This window comes from Ranitomeya variabilis, chromosome 4, assembly GCF_051348905.1.
Source record: "Ranitomeya variabilis isolate aRanVar5 chromosome 4, aRanVar5.hap1, whole genome shotgun sequence".
Classification (NCBI taxonomy): domain Eukaryota; kingdom Metazoa; phylum Chordata; class Amphibia; order Anura; family Dendrobatidae; genus Ranitomeya; species Ranitomeya variabilis.
Window position 1 is genome coordinate 724,343,864 of NC_135235.1, and position 20,559 is coordinate 724,364,422.

The 20,559-nt window shown below is 43.5% G+C and overlaps 1 protein-coding gene across 2 annotated transcripts in view; it reads left to right on the top strand.

Moving 5' to 3' along the window:
* The first annotated feature begins 16,581 nt into the window (after positions 1-16,581).
* Positions 16,582-20,559, top strand: part of LOC143766667 (uncharacterized) — a 41,333-nt gene continuing 37,355 nt past the window's right edge. The window contains exon 1 of one of the 2 annotated variants that reach the window (XM_077254516.1): positions 16,582-16,663. The gene's annotated coding sequence lies outside the window, so the exon portion shown is untranslated. The remainder of the gene's footprint in view (positions 16,664-20,559) is intronic. The other variant, XM_077254517.1, reaches the window with a different exon arrangement.

Sequence of the window (20,559 nt, forward strand, 5' to 3'; positions counted from 1 at the left end):
CTGATTCTCCTGGATCTCTCTGCCGCATTTGACACTGTGGATCACCAACTCCTCACTATGCTCCACTCCATAGGCCTCAAGGACACAGCCCTCTCCTGGTTCTCCTCCTACCTCTCTGACTGCTCCTTCACTGTATCCTTTGCCGGCTCCTCTTCCTCTCCTCGTCCCCTTACTATCGGGGTGCCGCAGGGCTCAGTCCTAGGCCCCCTCCTCTTCTCTCTATACACGTCCCCTATTGGACAAACAATCAGCAGATTTGGGTTCCAGTATCATCTCTATGCTGATGACACCCAATTATACACTTCTTCCCCTGTCATCACCCCTACCCTAATTCAAAATACCAAGGATTGTCTGCTGTCTCTAACATCATGTCCTCCCTCTATCTGAAACTAAATCTCTCCAAAACGGAACTTCTTGTGTTTCTCCCTTCTACTAACCTCACTCTTCCCAACATCGAAATTACCCTGGAGGGTTCAACCATAACTCCCAAGCAGCATGCCCGCTGTCTTGGGGTCACATTCGACACCGATCTTTCCTTTACTCCCTATATCCGATCACTCACTTGCTCTTGTCACCTGCATCTTAAAAACATCTCCAGAATCCGACCTTTTCTCACCTTTGAAACTACTAAGACTCTTACTCTGATCGGTCTCCCTCTTAACAAACTTTCTCCTCTCCAATCCATCTTGAATGCGGCAGCCGGGGTCATATTTCTGTCCAACCGCTTCACCGATGCCTCCATCTTGTGCCAGTCATTACACTGGCTACCCATTCGCTACAGAGTCCAGTATAAACTCATCTCTCTCACCCACAAAGCCCTCCACAGTTCTGCACCGCCTTATATCTCCTCTCATCTCTGTCTATCGCCCTACACGTGCCCTCCGTTCTACAAATGACCTAAGGCTAACATCCCCCGTAATCCGAACCTCGCACCTCCGTCTACAAGACTTCTCTCGTGCTGCGCCAGCTCTCTGGAATGCACTACCCCAGACGATCAGACTGATACCTAGCCCCAACCTATTCAAGCGCGCTCTAAAAACCCATCTCTTCAAACAAGCCTACCACATCAATTACTCAGTAAACTAACTTTGCCCTGTTCCCTCCTTCCAAATATTTTTCTAAATCTGCACCCTACTATTCATCTGTCTCCACACCCTCCATGCACACGATAACTGCACTTGATACTTGACTATTGCACTTAAACACACAGGCTGATGACCGGATCATGCAGCTTTATATGAAAATCCCTATTTATTATAATTGCCAGACCTGAAATAACAAGCACTTCTCACCTATTGTGTCCCCCCCATTTCCTTGTAGATTGTAAGCTTGCGAGCAGGGACCTCACTCCTAATATCACTGTTTAAATTGTCTTAACTTGTATTGAATTTGTCTGTATATGTCCCCGCTTAATTGTAAAGTGCTGCGGAATATGTTGGCGCTATATAAATAAAGATGATTATTATTATTATTATTATTATTATTAAAGGTCACAGGCTATATGCTTAAGCATTTCAAAATGAGGTAATGTATAAATAACTAATATGCATATTCCGCAAGTTGCTAGTGTTCTTCTAATATGGTAGAGGCTATGAACATAGTGGCAGATCATCTTATGTTGTTATGAGACAGGAAAAATAAAACCAATGTAAGTCTATGGGTCAAAATAGTATATAAGCCGACCTAACTCTTGTTCAGGAGATCTCTCATACTTTAAGAATCTCCAACCCGGACCACATCAACTTCAAGACCATATGTAAGAACCACTGAATGCTTGTTTTCTCTTTTATAATCTAATACTTATTTTTGGGTGCTATGAACTTACTTTTCTTCATTTTTGTAATCACTTTTTGAATAAACATTAAACAAGATTTGTTTTATCCACACAATTCAATATTGCGTTCCTTTCTATCCTCACCGTGCTCTTACTTAAACAAAAAAAGTAAGAAAGTGTTAGAAAAAATAACATTTTGGGGAGCCCAGTTAAAAATCTGATTTTTGTGCTATTTTGGGTGGATTCCTTTTGATTGCACACAGGGGGAGGAGAGCTCTGCTAAACACCTGTTGTTCAAGGTGCAGGAATTCCACTATTTCACGTCACAAGGATCAGACAGAGCCTACAGAGGAGTGAAGATTTGTGTCTCCAACCATAAAGAGCTGCATGTGTCCCATCCAGGCGGAGGTCTGAGGAGTCAGTAAAGGTACGGAGGACCATCCATTGACGGTTGGATCAATCCACTTGAGGAAACTTGAGACATTCCATAGGTGAGAAAATGGATTTTATTCATGATTATTCTAAGAAAAGTAATATAGAGTTTAAGTTTGTTCATAGCCATACAGATTCACAATTATGGTCTAGTTTTTATAGCTGAGAATCTTAAAATTGATAAGAGGTTTTTCTCAATAAAACAAGTTACAGAGAAAGCTTCAAAATGTCATGTCATGTAATTTAGTTTTTGAGAAAACTGAAACACAAATACATAAAGCATGTACTATCACACAAAACATTGGTCATACTGACACACAAGGTGACACACAAGAGTCTGACGGGGATTACTGATTGTTCAAATTGATATTGTCAGAACATAATTAACAATTGGAAGATCAAATTGATACTTGAACATAATTATTGTCCAAATTGCACCAAGATATAAAAAAGGCTTCTGTTGTTACACGATCAAACAAACAGGAAGACAATGCCGCCGCATCATTTGTACCAGACACACAAAATCCAGATGTTTCAGTAGATTTACAGGCAGATGAACTACAACAGAAAAAAATCCATGACAGAGCAGCACAAATTTAATCTGAAAATACACGATCAGTTAATGAAAATTGTAAAAGACGCTCCAAACTTCAATGACAAGATGGATGCCTTTTATAATGTGGACATTTTTTAATCAAACACAGATCAATTCAATCTTAATGATGAACAAAAAAACAGATATTCAAAGTATGGTTACCCTCACATATGGGAAAAAGGTTACAGACCACACCCAGATTAAATGATAATGAATTGACACATAGCACAAAAGAAGACAGACTAAGGGTACCGTCACACTCAGCAACTTTCCAACGATATTGACCAGCGATACGACCTAGCCGTGATCGTTGGAAAGTCCTTGTCTGGTCGCTGGAGAGCTGTCACACAGACAGCTCTCCAGCGACCAACGATGCCGAAGGCCCCGGGTAACCTGCGCTTAGTAACCCGATGTTTACCCTGGTTACCATCGTAAATGTAAAAAAACCAAACAGTACATACTCACATTCCGGTGTCCGTCAGGTCCCTCGCCGTCTGCTTCCCGCACTGACTGAGTGCCGGCCGTAAAGTAAAAGCAGAGCACAGCGATGACAGCGGGAGATCCAGCTACGACGTACGATTCTCAGCAGGGTCCCTGATCGCTGCTGCGTGTCAGACACAGCGATATCGTATGGATATCGCTGGAACGTCACGGATCATGCCGTCGTAGCGATCAAAGTGCCCCTGTGAGACGGTAACCTTAGACAATCAATATTGTTTATTGTTATTGTTACATTGGATGACTGTGGAAGACCATTTATCAATGGAAATTTAGCAGGACAGAATGTTGTATTTCTTATTGATGCAGGAGCTCAATTGAGGGTATGTGCACACGTCCGGATTTCTTGCAGAAATTTCCTGAAGAAAACCGGAAATTTTCTGCAAGAAATCCGCATTTTTTTTTGGCGTTTTTTTCACTTTTTTTTAGCATTTTGCAAGCGTAATTAGCTTGCAGAATGCTAAAGTTTTCCAAGCGATCTGTAGCATCGCTTGGAAAACTGACTGACAGGTTGGTCACACTTGTCAAACATACTGTTTGACAAGTGTGACCAACTTGTTACTATAGATGCTGCTTATGCAGCATCTATAGTAAAAGATAGAATGTTTAAAAATAATAAAATAAATAAAAAAATGGTTATACTCACCCTCTGCAGCCTCCGTTCCTATAGATGCCGGTGTGGTTCAGGGCCTTCGGTGACGTCACGGCTTGTGATTGGTCGCGAGCGGTCACATGAGCGGTCACGCGACCAGTCACAAGACAGTGACGTCACCGCAGGTCCTGAACTGCACCATCTCTATAGGAACAGAAGCGGCAGCATGCAGCGGTGAGAGGCGGGAACACTCCGGGGACATCGAAGGTGAGTATATGACTATTTTTTATTTTAATTCTTTTTTTTTCGACCAATTATATGGTGCCCAGTGCGTGGAAGAGAGTCTCCTCTCCTCCACCCTGGGTACCAACCGCACATAATCTGCTTACTTCCCGCATGGTGTGCACAGCCCCGTGCGGGAAGTAAGCAGATCAATGCACTCCTAGGTGTGCGGAATCCCCGCAATTCCGCATTTTTAATGAACATGTTGCTTTTTTTTCCGCGATGCGATTTTTTTCGCGGAAAAAATCGCACCATTTGCACAAAAAATGCGGAATACACTGTAAATAATAGGAGGCATTGGTTAGCGGTTTTTTCGTGTTTTTATCACGTTTTTATTGCGAAAAACGCAAAAAATCCTGAACGTGTGCACATGGCCTGAGTGTTACAAATCTTGATTTGAAGCTACAACCAGATTCACCAGTTTGTACTATTGTTGGTTTTAGTGGAAAGGTGGAACTAAAGCAACCTTGGTTACCAATGTGATGTTGGAAATACCTAGTTCTTTCAAAACAGGAATTGACATTTGGTATTGTCTTGATTCTGAAAATATACTTGGCACAGATTTTGTGCAGAAATTCGGATGGGTAGTCGATCTAGGAAATCAAGTGATCTGGAAAGATTCTAATGGTTGTAAACCTGAAGCCATTGACCCTAGTGATTATAGCAGGAAGCAGGATTATAGTAGGAAGTATTTGCTTAAATGATGTTGTGTCAACAGATCATTTGTGGCCTGAAACTGGTGGTGATGAGGTACTGACAGAAATTGTACAGCTTTTTCCTTTTCTTTGGGCTCTGTTCAGGATTGAGGTTGGTACAATGAAGGATGTTGTTGTAAATGTGGAAGGGCGAGATCTTCCACCACAACGTCAGTATAAATTGCCTCCAGAATCAATTGATTCTATGTCAAAGATCGTACAGGAATTGTTAGATCAAGGTGTAATCCGAAAGGCTAATTCTGTAAGTAACAATCCTTTGTGGTGTGTCTTAAAATCTGATGGTTCTTATCAAATGATATTGGATTTGGGGATGTTTACCAAACATACTCCCAATGTAGCACCCATTGTTGCAGCTACTCATGACATGATGGCAAGGTTGAATGCAGAGGCAAAATACTTCTCTGTACTGAACATCAGTAATGTTTTTTTCAGTATACCTCTTGAAAACAGTTGTCAGTACAAGTTTGCATTTACTTTCTTGGATGAGCAATATCTGTTTTGCAGGTTACTTCAAGGAGCACATTTGTTGCCTAATGTTTTCCATCAGGCGTTGGAAAAGGTATTATCTAGATTTTCTAGGCCAGATTGTGTTTTGCAATATGTTGATGATATTCTGTTGTCTACTGATGATAAAGAGTCACATGTTTCTCTTCTGACAGAATTGTTTGAGCTGCTGCATGATGCAGGGTTGAAATTGAACACAAAAAAGGTCAATCCAAGGTCAGGTTTTTAGGAGTGTTGTTGAGTCCAGGAAAAAGACAGCTACTGCAGGAAAGAATAGAGGCAATTGCTTCTCTACCAATTCCAACATCACAGAAGGCATTGAGACATTTCTTGGGTCTTAGGGTTAGAACTATTCAAGGGACTTCATTGACAATTTTGCAGACAAGGCCAGACCTTTGTATGATCTTTTAAAAGGTGAAAATAGTGATTACTTTGGTCCTTGGGGTGATGAACAACAAACTTCATTTGAACAATTGAAAATGAATTTACAAAAGTCACATGCTTTGTCCACAGTAGATCCTTCGGCTCCATTTGCTTTGCAAGTACACACATCAGAGACATCTGTGTCTGCTGTGCTGCTACAGTTGTAGGGAGAAGAGTGGAGAATTTTGTTCTATTTTTCTAAGCTTCTCTCACCTGTTGAAAGAGGTTTTGAGACCTGTGCAAGACACTTGGTAGAGGTGTAGTTTGCAGTCAAAGCACCTGAACTCATTGTTGGGTTCAACAAAATCACTTTGCAAACTCCTCATTCTACACTAAAACTTCTCTTTGAGAATAATATCCCAGGTGTGTCACAGAGATTTGCTCATTAGTTATTGTCATTGTCTCCCAAACAAATTGAGGTAGATTATAAAGCCAAACATGTTCTTCCTCAGTTGACGCAATATGAAGGGCAAACTCATGATTGTTTACAGTCTTTTCAGGATCCTAGTCCATCGCTTTTCAGACAGAAGGCAGAGGCAACAGATGAACCAATTTTTGTAGATGGTTCCAGATTTTTTTCAGATGGGCACTACTATTCAGGATATGCCATTTTTTATCCCAAAAGAGGACAGGTTGTAAAACACAAATTACCGAGTCATTTTTCAGCTCAAAGGGCAGAGCTAGAAGTGATAAAAATGGTACTACAGCTGAACGAAGCTGATGATCAGTGTCCCATTGTAATCTACAGTGATAGCCTCTTTTCCTGATCTAATAACATACAAGCTATGTAGATTCTTCTAATAAGACTCTTGTACATAGTCACTCACTGAAAACAATTTTTGAAATGGCATTAAAAAACCCTAATGGTTTTGCTATTGTCAAAGTCCCTGCCCATAAAAAATCTGATGAAATATCTGTTGGAAATGCAACCACAGATGTGTTACCCAAAGAGGCAGCCCTGAGAGGAGAAGTGTTTCACCCTGAAACTTGTGAGATTTTAGCAGTTCAAAGAACAGACACGCATATCCCTTCTTTAGTGGAAGAACAAGTAAAAGACACATCTCTTGTTGCTTCACGGGTTGATCCAAAACCTCCCTTTGTTTGTGAAAACGGGGTTTTGTGCCATGACTTAAATGGGGAGTTGTGTCCTGTTGTACCAAAACATCTATAGGTTGAGTTCACAAAATATAATTATGGGTCAACAGAAATTGTTAGGCATTCTCAGAGAGATATTCAATTATAAAAAGAGAGATTGTTCAATTATCTCATTTGTTCCCCAATTTATCCAAGACCAAAAGGACAGAAACTGCCCCTTCTCCGAACCGCACCTGCAGATGGTCCATGGTCTACGTTACAAATTAACTACATTGGTCCGTTATATCAGGTAAAAATGGTCTCAGGTATGCATTGGTTGTAGTAGATGTTTTCTCTAAATGGGTTGAAATATTACCTGTCAGGAAAGATGATGCTTTGTCTACAGTTAGAGCATTAGTTTATCATGTCTTTTGTACTTGGGGATCCCAAGAATGATCTCCTCTGATCGAGGAAGTCATTTTACAGGAAAAGTCATGCAAGCAGTTTGTACTATTCTAGGGGTACAACAACAATTCCATGTACCTTACCATCCACAGTCTGCTGGTATTGTGGAAAGGATGAATAGAACAATAAAATCCAGAATTGCCCAGATGTTATTGGACAAAGGCAATACTTGGGTCGATGCCGTACCTTTTGTACTGTTGAGTGTGAGAGGAACAACTTCCTCCACAACTCAATTTACTCCTTTTGAACTAATGACAGGAAGAAAAATGCCATTGATTTTTCCACATGAACCATTTGTGTTCACACCTCAAAAAGATGCTGTTGCAAGATCCAAATGGTTGCAATTGTTGCCGGAAAACTCTTCTTCCACATGTTGCATCAAGAATGCAGAGAATGGAGCCACCATATGAATCCAAATTCAAGATAATGATTAAAACTTTCAGGGAGAGTGGACCATGGGAAAGTAACTGGGAAGGTCCCTTTGAGATAATCGAAACCATGGGACAAGGTATGATTCTTGTACAAAAAGCATCTAATGTGGTTAAAAATACCCGCAGACAACAGAGTGCGTGTACATGTTGATCAATGCAAATTTTATATTGCAAAATAATGATACTGAATTTCTTTTAGGAAGAAATGGATTCCAATAAGAGCTGGAATATGAAACACCATGTCCTTGATGGAAGGGATTCAACATCAATCCTTCAGGAGAAGAAGACATTTCCCAGGAAAAGCTACTATCTGATGGGAATTAAATTTCTGCTACTTTGTACTATTTCAACTGTGATCTATGCAGAAGATATTTTACATCATGGAACGAATACTAGTGAAATGAATGAACCTTTCAAAAGAACTCTACATTCACAGAAACCAAGAGGATCTAGTCTACAAAACCTAATAGATAAAGAAATACTGGACGATTCAGTAGATATTACCGGAAACATTTGCATGGGCTTTGGTGTAAAATGCTGTATTGAGCTACACTTCATACATGACACTGATATAATATTACATGCTTCCACAGGACCTAAGACTGGGTTTACACAGTTACAAAGAGATTATGTACACAATAATAAGACGGGCACATGGGAATGTAATCCTACAGATGTAATACTGGAATATAGAGGTAAGAGGTGAAGAAAAAGCTGTGTGCTCAGGTGATATTACAAATGATGTGATCACAAAACGGAAAGATGGAAGATCCAAAACAGATATTTGGTTAACGACACAACTTTTTGGGAAAATGTTGGATCCTTCATTACTTTCTGTTACAGAAGGAGATGAAGATTGGGTAAAAACATGGAACTTACAGAGAACCAGTACAAGTACAGGTAGCTGTAGTTTTTACAGTAACAAATACTATAGCTCCAGAAGTAAGGGTTACACCACAAGCAGTACATATTCCAAAAAAAAGTCTCCTTTTTTATTAAAATGCAACACAAGGTTAGAATTACCTTGAGAATCTCCACTAACATGGACCATAAATAGATTATTTTTGGGAAGTTTTTCAAATGGTCCAACAAATGTTATACACAGAGGTGAATCCGGTAATGTGAGTTGGTTGAATAAGAATTTTATTTTCTCTGTAGATAATCCATCTCCTTAGGATTCTGGACTTTACCAATGTTGTGTTTTAAGTAAAAATAGCTACAAACAATGTAAAGATGTGAATGTGAAATGGATGGTCAGCAGTAGACAAGGTTTCAACCATCTACTCCTTTCCAAATCAATCAGTTCCAATCTAAACCTTTATTACGAGATGGAGCGTTTATGACTATGATATGGACTTTTATCATGTCTAACTGGAAACTATCTTCTAGATATCCCCAGTGTCAATCACATCTCATTAACATGGAAATGGGAATAGAACAATGGTTGTCGGGAAGAGAAGAAACCCTGGTCCCTATAACTGATCTGGGAATTCCTGTTAGTCAAACACAATTGCTATATTATCAATTACAGGACACAGATTTTGCATTTGATGGCACAAACACTGAACAATTAGACATTTCCTCATGCATAAATGTTGTTTCTAAGGTAATGTGTCTACCTGGACAGGATAAAGTCATTAATTATTAATGTTTCCATAATCATACCTCATCACATGCCAGAGTGGAGAATGTACACACGATCCAGGACTTGGTGACACCAGTAAGCGCTGACAAGATTTGTTTCCAAGTTATGTCAGAAAAAGAAGTTGTTTCTGCATTCTTTTCATCTTGTGTACAAGCTGAAAGTCTGAAAATCGGTTTATATTGTATTGGGGAAAATGTGAAAACTCTCAAAAAAGGAAGGAAGTATAAATATTACATCAACCGGCACAAGAAATCTGAAAATCCTCCCGATACAGTTCAGTTTGTCACAAATAAATAATTTTCCTTGGTATATGTGGACAAATGAGATAAAGAAAGACAAGGGTTTGTTAAAGGGAACCTGTCACCCCAAAAATCGAAGGTGAGCTAAGGCCACCGGCATCAGGGGCTTATCTACAGCATTCTGTAATGCATTCTGTAATGCTGTAGATAAGCCCCCAATTCAACCTGAAAGATAAGAAAAAGAGGTTATATTATACTCTCCCAGGGGCGGTCCTGCTGTGATCTGGTCCGATGGGCGTTGCGGTCCGGTCCGGGGCCTGCCATCTTCTTACGAATGAAAAATATAGATTACTTAACATATGCAGTTAAGTCTAACTCTGGTTAGTGGGCGACTGAATTATTCTGAGGACTTTGGTACATACAGCTGTTCTCTGTCAGGACTATAGGGCTTTTGTCAGAACTGTCAATATGTGGCTATTTGGAGATAGTAAATGGTTCCCAAAGGTCATAGGCTATAGGCTTAAGTAGTTCAAAATGAGGTAATGTGCAAATAACTAAAAATCATATTCCATAAGTTACTAGTGTTGTTCTAATATGGTAGAGGCTATGAATATAGCGGCAAATCGCCATATGTGGTTATAAGACAGGAAAAAGAGCAACCAATGTAAGTCTATGGGTCAAAATAATACAGAAGACGACCTAACTCCTGTTCAGACAGAGCTCTCATTCCTTGAGAATCTCCAACCTGGACCACATCATACCTAAAGACCATATGTAAGAACCAATGAATGCTTGTTTTCTCTTCTATAATCTAATACATATTTTTCTGTGCTATGAACTTACTTTTCATTTTTCTAATCAATTTTTTGAATGAACTTTAAACAAGATTTGTTTTCTCCACACAATTCAATATTGTTTTCATTTCTATCCTCTAAAAAGTAAGAAAGTGTTAACCCCTTCATGACCCAGCCTATTTTGGCCTTAATGACCTTGCCGTTTTTTGCAATTCTGACCAGTGTCCCTTTATGAGGTAATAACTCAGGAACGCTTCAACGGATCCTAGTGATTCGGAGATTGTTTTTTCGTGACATAGTGGGCTTTATGTTAGTGGTAAATTTAGGTCGATAATTTCTGAGTTTATTTGTGAAAAAAAAGGAAATTTGGCGAAAGTTTTGAAAATTTCGAAATTTTCACATTTTGAATTTTTATTCTGTTAAACCAGAGAGTTATGTGACACAAAATAGTTAATAAATAACATTTCCCACATGTCTACTTTACATCAGCACAATTTTGGAAACAAATTTTTTTTTTTGCTAGGAAGTTATAAGGGTTAAAATTTGACCAGTGATTTCTCATTTTTACAACAAAATTTACAAAACCATTTTTTTTAGGGACCACCTCTCATTTGAAGTCAGTTTGAGGGTTCTATATGGCTGAAAATACCCAAAAGTGACACCATTCTAAAAACTGCACCCCTCAAGGTGCTCAAAACCACATTCAAGAAGTTTATTAACCCTTCAGGTGTTTCACAGCAGCAGAAGCAACATGGAAGTAAAAAATGAACATTTAACTTTTTAGTCACAAAAATGATCTTTTCGCAACAATTTTTTTATTTTCCCAAGGGTAAAAGGAGAAACTGGACCACGAACGATGTTGTCCAATTTGTCCTGAGTACGCTGATACCTCATATGTGGGGGTAAACCACTGTTTGGGCACACGGCAGGGCTCGGAAGGAAAGGAGCGCCATTTGACTTTTTGAATGAAAAATTGGCTCCAATCTTTAGCGGACACCATATCGCGTTTGGAGAGCCCCCGTGTGCCTAAACATTGGAGCTCCCCCACAAGTGACCCCATTTTGGAAACTAGACCCCCCAAGGAACTTATCTAGAAGCATAGTGAGCACTTTAAACCCTCAGGTGCTTCACAAATTGATCTGTAAAAATGAAAAAGTACTTTTTTTTCACACAAAATTTCTTTTAGCCTCAATTTTTTCATTTTCACATGGGCAACAGGATATAATGGATCCTAAAATTTGTTGGGCAATTTCTCCTGAGTACGCCGATACCTCATATGTGGGGGTAAACCACTGTTTGGGTGCACGGCAAGGCTCGGAAGGGGAGGCGTGCCATTTGACTTTTTGAATGGAAAATCGTTAGCGGACACCATGTCGCGTTTGGAGAGCCCCTGTGAGCCTAAACATTGGAGCTCCCCTACAAGTGACCCCATTTTGGAAACTAGACCCCCCAATGAACTTATCTAGATGCATAGTGAGCACTTACAACCCCTAGGTGCTTCATAGAAGTTTATAACGCAGAGCCGTGAAAATAAAAAATAATTTTTCTTTTCTCACAAATGATTTTTTAGCCCACAATTTTTTATTTTCCCAAGGGTAACAGGAGAAATTGGACCCCAAAAGTTGTTGTCCAGTTTCTCCTGAGTACGCTGATACCCCATATGTGGGGGTAAACCACTGTTTTGGCACATGCCGGGGCTCGGAAGGGAAGTAGTGTCGTTTTGGAATGCAGACTTTGATGGAATGGTCTGCGGGCATCATGTTACATTTGCAGAGCTCCTGATATGCCTAAACAGTAGAAACCCCCCACAAGTGACCTTATTTTGGAAACTAGACCCCCCAAGGAACTTATCTAGATGTGTGGTGAGCACGTTCAACCCCCAAGTGCTTCACAGAAGTTTACAACGCAGAGCCGTGAAAATAAAAAATCATTTTTCTTTCCTCAAAAAAGTTGTTTTAGCAAGCAATTTTTTATTTTCACAAAGGTAACAGGAGAAATTTGACCCCAATGTTTGTTGCCCAATTTGTTGTGAGTACGCTGATACTCCATATGTGGGGGTAAACCACTGTTTGGGCACACTTCAGGGCTCGGAAGGGAAGTAGTGACATTTGAAATGCAGACTTTGATGGAATGGTCTGCGGGCGTCACATTGCATTTGCAGAGCCCCTGATGTGCCTAAACAGTAGAAACCCCCCACAAGTGACCCCATTTTGGAAACTAGACCTCCCAAGGAACTTATCTAGATGTGTGGTGAGCACGTTCAACCCCCAAGTGCTTCACAGAAGTTTACAACGCAGAGCCGTGAAAATAAAAAAATAATTGTTCTTTCCTCAAAAATTATTTTTTAGGAAGTAATTTTTTTTTTTTGCAAGGGTAACAGGAGAAATTGGACCCCAACAGTTGCCCAGTTTGTCCTGAGTACGCTGGTACCCCATATGTGGGGGTAAACCACTGTTTGGGCGCACGTAGGGGCTTGGAAGGGAGGGAGCACCATTTGACTTTTTGAACGCAAGATTGGCTGGAATCAATGGTGGCGCCATGTTGCGTTTGGAGACCCCTGATGTGCCTAAACAGTGGAAACCCCTCAATTCTAACTTCAACACTAACCCCAACACACCCCTAATCCTAATCACAACCCTAACCCCAACACACCCCTAACCACAACCCTAGCCCCAACACACCCGTAACCCTAATTCCAACCCTAATCCTAACCCTAATCCCAACTCTAACCCTAATCCCAACCCTAACCACAACTGTAACCCCAACACACCCCTAACCCTATCCGTAACCCTAACCACAAGCCTAATCTTAACCCTATTTCCAACCCTAGCCCTAATTCCAACCCTAACTCTAATTCCAACCCTAACCCTAAGGCTATGTGCCCACGTTGCGGATTCGTGTGAGATTTTTCCGCATGATTTTTGAAAAATCTGCAGGTAAAAGGAACTGCGTTTTACCTGCGGATTTACAGCGGATTTCCAGTGTTTTTTTGTGTGGATTTCACCTGCGGATTCCTATTGAGGAACAGGTGTAAAACGCTGCGGAATCCGCACAAAGAATTGACATGCTGCGGAAAATACAAAGCAACGTTTCTGCACGGAATTTCCCGCACCATGGGCACAGCGGATTTGGTTTTCCATAGGTGTACATGGTACTGTAAACCTGATGGAAAACTGCTACGAATTCGCAGCGGCCAATCCGCTGCGGACCCGCGGCCAATCCGCTGCGGATTTGCGGCCAAATCCGCTCTGTGTGCACATGCCATAACCCTAACCCTAGTTCTAACCCTAGTGGAAAAAGAAAAAAAAATATTTTCTTTATTTTATTATTGTCCCTACCTATGGGGGTGATAAAGGGGGGGGTTTATTTATTATTTTTTTAATTTTGATCGCTGTGATAGAACCTACCACAGCGATCAAAATGTACTTGTAGCGAATCTGCCGGCTGGCAGATTCGGCGGGCGCACTGCGCATGCGCCCGCCATTTTCCAAGATGGCGGCGTCCATGGAGAAGACGGCCGGACAGCGGGAGGGACATCGAAGCTAGGTAAGTATGGGGGGTGGGATCGGAACACGGGGGGGGGGGATCGGAGGACCAGGGGAGCGGACAGGAGGACCGGGGGAGTGGACAGGAGGGAGGAGGGGAGCGGACAGGAGATCGGGACAGAAAGGACGACTGGGGGGGCGATTGGTGGCGGTGGGCAGATCGGGGTCTCCAGCCATGGCAGATGCTATTGCAGCATCGGCCATGGCTGGATTGTAATATTTCACCATTTTCATAGGTGAAATATTACAAATCGCTCTGATTGGCTGTTTCACTTTCAACAGCCAATCAGAGCGATCGTAGCCACGGGGGGGGGGTGAAGCCACCCCCCCTGGGCTGAAGTACCACTCCCCCTGTTCCTGCAGAACGGGTGAAAATGGAGTTAACCCTTTCACCTGATCTGCAGGGACGCGATCTTTCTATGACGCCACATAGGCGTCACAGGTCGGATTGGCACCGACTTTCATGACGCCTACGTGGCGTCAAAGGTCGGGAAGGGGTTAAAGAAAATAACAGGTGCCTTTAAGATCTATCAATGGCGCGGCTGTTATAGCGAAACTCAGAATGAATAGCAGATAGTAACCCACAATTCCAAGAAACGCCCTCACTTGCTTCTTGGAAAGTGGTTGCAGCCACTCTTGAATCGCCTCGATCATGTTTATTTGTAGCTTAATTTCGCCCCTCTCGATGACATAGGTACTTGGCATATTTTTTCGGAATTATGGTGAACCCCGCATTTCTTAAAGCATCCATAACTGTCTGTACCTTTGGCAGATGACTAGCCCAGTCAGGCCTAAAGACCACAATGTCATCGAGGTACGCTGCGGCATACTTCTTATGCGGAGTCAGGATCCGATCCATCGCCCTCTGGAAGGTTACCGTGGCCCACTGAAGTCCGAAGGACATTCTGGTGTATTGAAAACCCCCATCAGGCATCGAGAAGGCCATCTTCTCCTTGACACTATGGGACATGGGGATTTACCAATAGCCCTTCGTCAGGTCTAGGGTTGTAATGTACCTTGTGGGACCAAGTCTCTCAATGAGCTCGTCCACATAAGACATCGGGTATGCATCAAATCTTTAGACTTCATTCAGCTTGCTGTAGTCGTTGCAGAACCGCCACTCACCATCAGGCTTTGGCACCAGGAAGACTGGACTCCATCATCCACTTTTCGACTTCTCTATCTCCCCGAGATCTGGCATCCTCTTCACCTCATTTGAAATCACCTCCTGATGTGCTTCCGGAATTCTATAGGGCTTGAGGTTCACCCTGACATGCGGTTCTGTTAACATTTCATGCTCTACCACCTGAGTATGCCCTGACAGCTCCGAGAACAGGCCATGGTTCTGCTGCAACAGCTCCCGACACCGTTGCCTCTGGGCGGGCGTTAGAGTCTCCGCAACAGTGACATTGTCCACTGTGGCTTAGGGACTGGCTCCCAGGCAAGGGGCGTCCAGCGATTCTCGGTCTCGTCAAGGTTTTAGCAAGTTCACATGATAAGACTTGGTGCGGCTGCCTTCAGCCCAGCTGTGTACTTGTAATTAACTTCACCCAGTTTTTCTACCACCTCATATGGGCCTTTCCACTTAGCTAGGAACTTGCTGTCTGCCATACAGATAAGCACTATTATTATTTTATTATTATTATACATTTTTATAGCGCCATTTATTCCATGGCGCTTTACATGTGAAAGCACTAGCATGGGGTTCCCGGGCTGGAACTGCCTCAGTCTCGCTGTTGGTCATAGACCCTTGCCTGTGCCTGGAGAAGATCCTACTTCATGATAGTCATCACTTTCGCCATTTTCTCCTGCAGCTGCGGAACACAGAATAATATTAGGAAGAAGGAAAAAGACGCAAGACGATAATACAGAGATAGGAATAATAGAGAGGAAATATTGGAGAACAATACATGTAATATTGAGATGGATCCAATCATTGTTTTATAAAAAAAATCTACTTATTAAACAAAGCTCCGCTCCGTACACCTCGTACACACACGGCTCCGCTCCGTACACCTCGTACACACACGGCTCCGCTCCGTACACCTCGTACACACACGGCTCCGCGCCGTACACCTCGTACACACACGGCTCCGCTCCGTACACCTCGTACACACACGGCTCCGCTCCGTACACCTCGTACACACACGGCTCCGCTCCGTACACGTCGTACACACACGGCTCCGCTCCGTACACCTCGTACACACACGGCTCCGCTCCGTACACCTCGTACACACGGCTCCGCTCCGTACACCTCGTACACACACGGCTCCGCTCCGTACACCTCGTACACACACGGCTCCGCTCCGTACACCTCGTACACACACGGCTCCGCTCCGTACACCTCGTACACACACGGCTCCGCTCCGTACACCTCGTACACACACGGCTCCGCTCCGTACACCTCGTACACACACGGCTCCGCTCCGTACACCTCGTACACACACGGCTCTGCTACATCCACACTGTAAACCCCTCCTGACCCCACACAGAAACTTCCCCTCATCCAGCACCATGACAACCAGCACAGCAGAGTCCTGAATACACTGAGGCCCCTGATCATGTGACCCCTGACTCCTCCCCCCTGTGACCTCATCACAGGTCCTGTGCGCACAGAGCAGCCGTATATGTGGTGTGCGGCTCTGCAGGTGAAGGTATGTGGAGAATCCCCATTACTGGCGCATTAATATTAGAAATATATTGCTTTGTCTTCCTGGTAACTGCTATTTCTGAATAACATTTAGAACTGAGGAAAGGGCAACTTGAGAACGCTTTGTTATCTTCTTATATCCTTCTCCTGCTTCGTGGCCTCCGCCATTGTCAGAGAGCTCGGCAGCTGCTTAGAACCCATGGCTGCACAAGGTTAGAGGAGGCCGGGTTTTTACAAAGCTGGGAAATTTGCTTATATATATATATATACCTAAAATACAAAGGACATGTGTCATCTACACTCACCGGCCACTTTATTAGGTACACCATGCTAGTAACGGGTTGGACCCCCTTTTGCTTTCAGAACTGCCTCAATTCTTCGTGGCATAGATTCAACAAGGTGCTGGAAGCATTCCTCAGAGATTTTGGTCCATATTGACATGATGGCATCACACAGTTGCCGCAGATTTGTCGGCTGCACATCCCAAAGATGCTCCATACAAGGCAGGATGGATCCATGCTTTCATGTTGTTTACGCCAAATTCTGACCCTACCATCCGAATGTCGCAGCAGAAATCGAGACTCATCAGACCAAGCAACGTTTTTCCAATCTTCTACTGTCCAATTTCGATGAGCTTGTGCAAATTGTAGCCTCAGTTTCCTGTTCTTAGCTGAAAGGAGTGGTACCCGGTGTGGTCTTCTGCTGCTGTAGCCCATCTGCCTCAAAGTTCGACGCACTGTGCGTTCAGAGATGCTCTTAGGCCTACCTTGGTTGTAACGGGTGGCGATTTGAGTCACTGTTGCCTTTCTATCAGCTCGAACCAGTATGCCCATTCTCCTCTGACCTCTGGCATCAACAAGGCATTTCCGCCCACAGAACTGCCGCTCACTGGATTTTTTTTCTTTTTCGGACCATTCTCTGTAAACCCTAGAGATGGTTGTGCGTGAAAATCCCAGTAGATCAGCAGTTTCTGAAATACTCAGACCAGCCCTTCTGGCACCAACAACCATGCCACGTTCAAAGGCACTCAAATCACCTTTCTTCCCCATACTGATGCTCGGTTTGAACTGCAGGAGATTGTCTTGACCATGTCTACATGCCTAAATGCACTGAGTTGCCGCCATGTGATTGGCTGATTAGAAATTAAGTGTTAACAAGAAGTTGGACAGGTGTACCTAATAAAGTGGCCAGTGAGTGTATAACTTTAGGCCTTTTAGACATCATTTAAAGGGAACCTGTCACCCCGTTTTTTCGGTATGAGATAAAAATACTGTTAAATAGGGCCTGAGCTGTGCATTGCAATAGTGTAGTTTGTGGACCCCGATTCCCCACCTATGCTGCCGAAATACGTTACCAAAGTAGTCGTTTTCGCCTGTCAATCAGGCTGGTCTGGTCAAAAGGGCGTGTTGTCCCCCCAGATTTTGCGTAGTTTTCCGTTGGTGGCGTAGTGGTGTGCGCATGCCCAAGGTCCAGAATCCTCTGCCAGGGGATTTAAAAGAGCACGCTGTTCGTTATTCATTGGTGATCGGTGGGCGCGGCAATCTTCCTTTGGCCGCGCGTGCGCAGAAGCGGCGCTCTGCTGGCCGCGACGCTCTGCTGGCCGCGGCTTCAGGAAAATGGCCGCGGGATGCCGCGCGTGCGCAGATGGATATCGCAGCGGCCATTTTCCTGAAGCCGCGGCCAGCAGAGCGTCGCGGCCAGCAGAGCGCCGCTTCTGCGCACGCGCGGCCAAAGGAAGATGGCCGCGCCCACCGATCACCAATGAATAACGAACAGCGCGCTCTTTTAAATCCCCTGGCAGAGGATTCTGGACCTTGGGCATGCGCACACCACTACGCCACCAACGGAAAACTACGCAAAATCTGGGGGAAGACAACACGCCCTTTTGACCAGACCAGCCTGATTGACAGGCGAAAACGACTACTTTGGTAACGTATTTCGGCAGCATAGGTGGGGAATCGGGGTCCACAAACTACACTATTGTAATGCACAGCTCAGGCCCTATTTAACAGTATTTTTATCTCATACCGAAAAAACAGGGTGACAGGTTCCCTTTAATCTTTAGTTTGCTTAACTGTTCACAATAATAGCAAAAAACATCTTGTACAGTTGGGATAATTATCAGTTTAGCACTTAGCAGCACATCTGCACTTTTATTATTTCCCTTTTTGCACAGTAATATTGCATACACTAGTCCCATATTTTCATTTTTCTTTTAAAAATATTTTTATTAGGTTTTTGTATTAAAAACGGATTAGGGAAATGATGGAAGGGAAGGGTTAACAGTAGACAGAGGAAGGGATCAATAAAATTAGGGAACCCTAATAGTCTCTAACAAACAAATACTGATTTGCAATTTGAAGAATGTTGTATGTTTATGTCATACTTAAATGTATACAATTCCGAGGAAAGAGGCACAAAATGGCAATTTTAAACCTTAACCTCTTCCCGACCTGTGACGCCTATGTGCGTGAAATATTACAATCCAGCCATGGCCCATGCTGCAATATCATCGGCCATGGCTGGAAACCCTGATGTGCCCCCCCACCGCCACCGATCGCCTCCCCAGTCCTCCGTTCTGTCCTGTAGTCCCCTCCGTCCACCTGTCCGCTCCCCCGTCCTCCTGCCCGCTCCCCCCGTGCTCCAATCCACCCCCCTGTGCTCCGATCCCCCCCTCATACTTACTGAGCCTCCCGGAGTCCGTCCGTCTGTTCCATGGGCGTCACCATCTTCCAAAATGGCGGCCGCATGCGCAGTGCGCCCACCGAATCTGCCGGCCGGCAGATTCGTTACAGGTACATTTTCATCACTGTGATAAAACTTAGCACAGTGATCAAAATAAAAAAAATAGTAAATGAACCCCCCCCCCCTTTATCACCCCCATAGGTAGGGACAATAATAAAATAAAGAAAATATTTTTTTTTGTGCACTAGGGTTAGGGTTAGGGCTAGGGTTAGCATTAGGGTTAGAATTAGGCTATGTGCACACGGTGCGGATTTGGCTGCGGATCCGCAGTGGATTGGCCGCTGCAAATTCGTAGCAGTTTTCCATCAGGTTTACAGTACCATGTAAACCTATGGATAACCAAATCTGCTGTGCCCATGGTGCGGAATATGCCGCTCGGAAACGCTGTGTTGTATTTTCCGCAGCATGTCAATTCTTTGTGCGGATTCTGCAGCATTTTACACCTGTTCTTCAATAGGAATCCGCAGCTGAAATCCCCACAAAAAAACACTGGAAATCCGCGGTAAATCCGCAGGTAAAATGCAGTGCCCTTTACCTGCGGATTTTTCAAAAATGGTGCAGAAAAATCTCACACGAATCCGCAAAGTGGGCACATAGCCTTAGGGTTAGGGTTGGAATTAGAGTTAGGGTTGGAATTAGGGCTAGGATTGGAAATAGGGTTAAGATTAGGCCTGTGGTTAGGGTTATGGTTAGGGGTGTGTTGGGGTTAGGGTTGTGGTTAGGGTTGGGATTAGGGTTGGGATTAGGATCAGGGTTAGAGTTGGGATTAGGGTTATGGGTGTGTCGAGGTTAGGGTTGTGGTTAGGGGTGTGTTGGGGTTAGGGTTGTGATTAGGGTCATGGGTAGAGTTGGGATTAGGGTTAGGGGTGTGTAGGGGTGAGTGTTGGAGTTAGAATTGAGAGGCTTCCTCTTTTTAGGCACATCAGGGGTCTCCTAACGCAACATGGTGCCACCATTGATTCCAGTCAATCTCGCGTTCAAAAAGTCAAATGGTGCTCCCTCCCTTCCAAGCCCCAACGTGCACCCAATCAGTGGTTTACCCCCACATATGGGGTAACAGCATACTCAGGACAAACTGGGCAACAATTATCAACGCAACGTGACGCCCGCAGACCATTCCATCAAAGTCTGCATTTCAAAAGTCACTACTTCCCT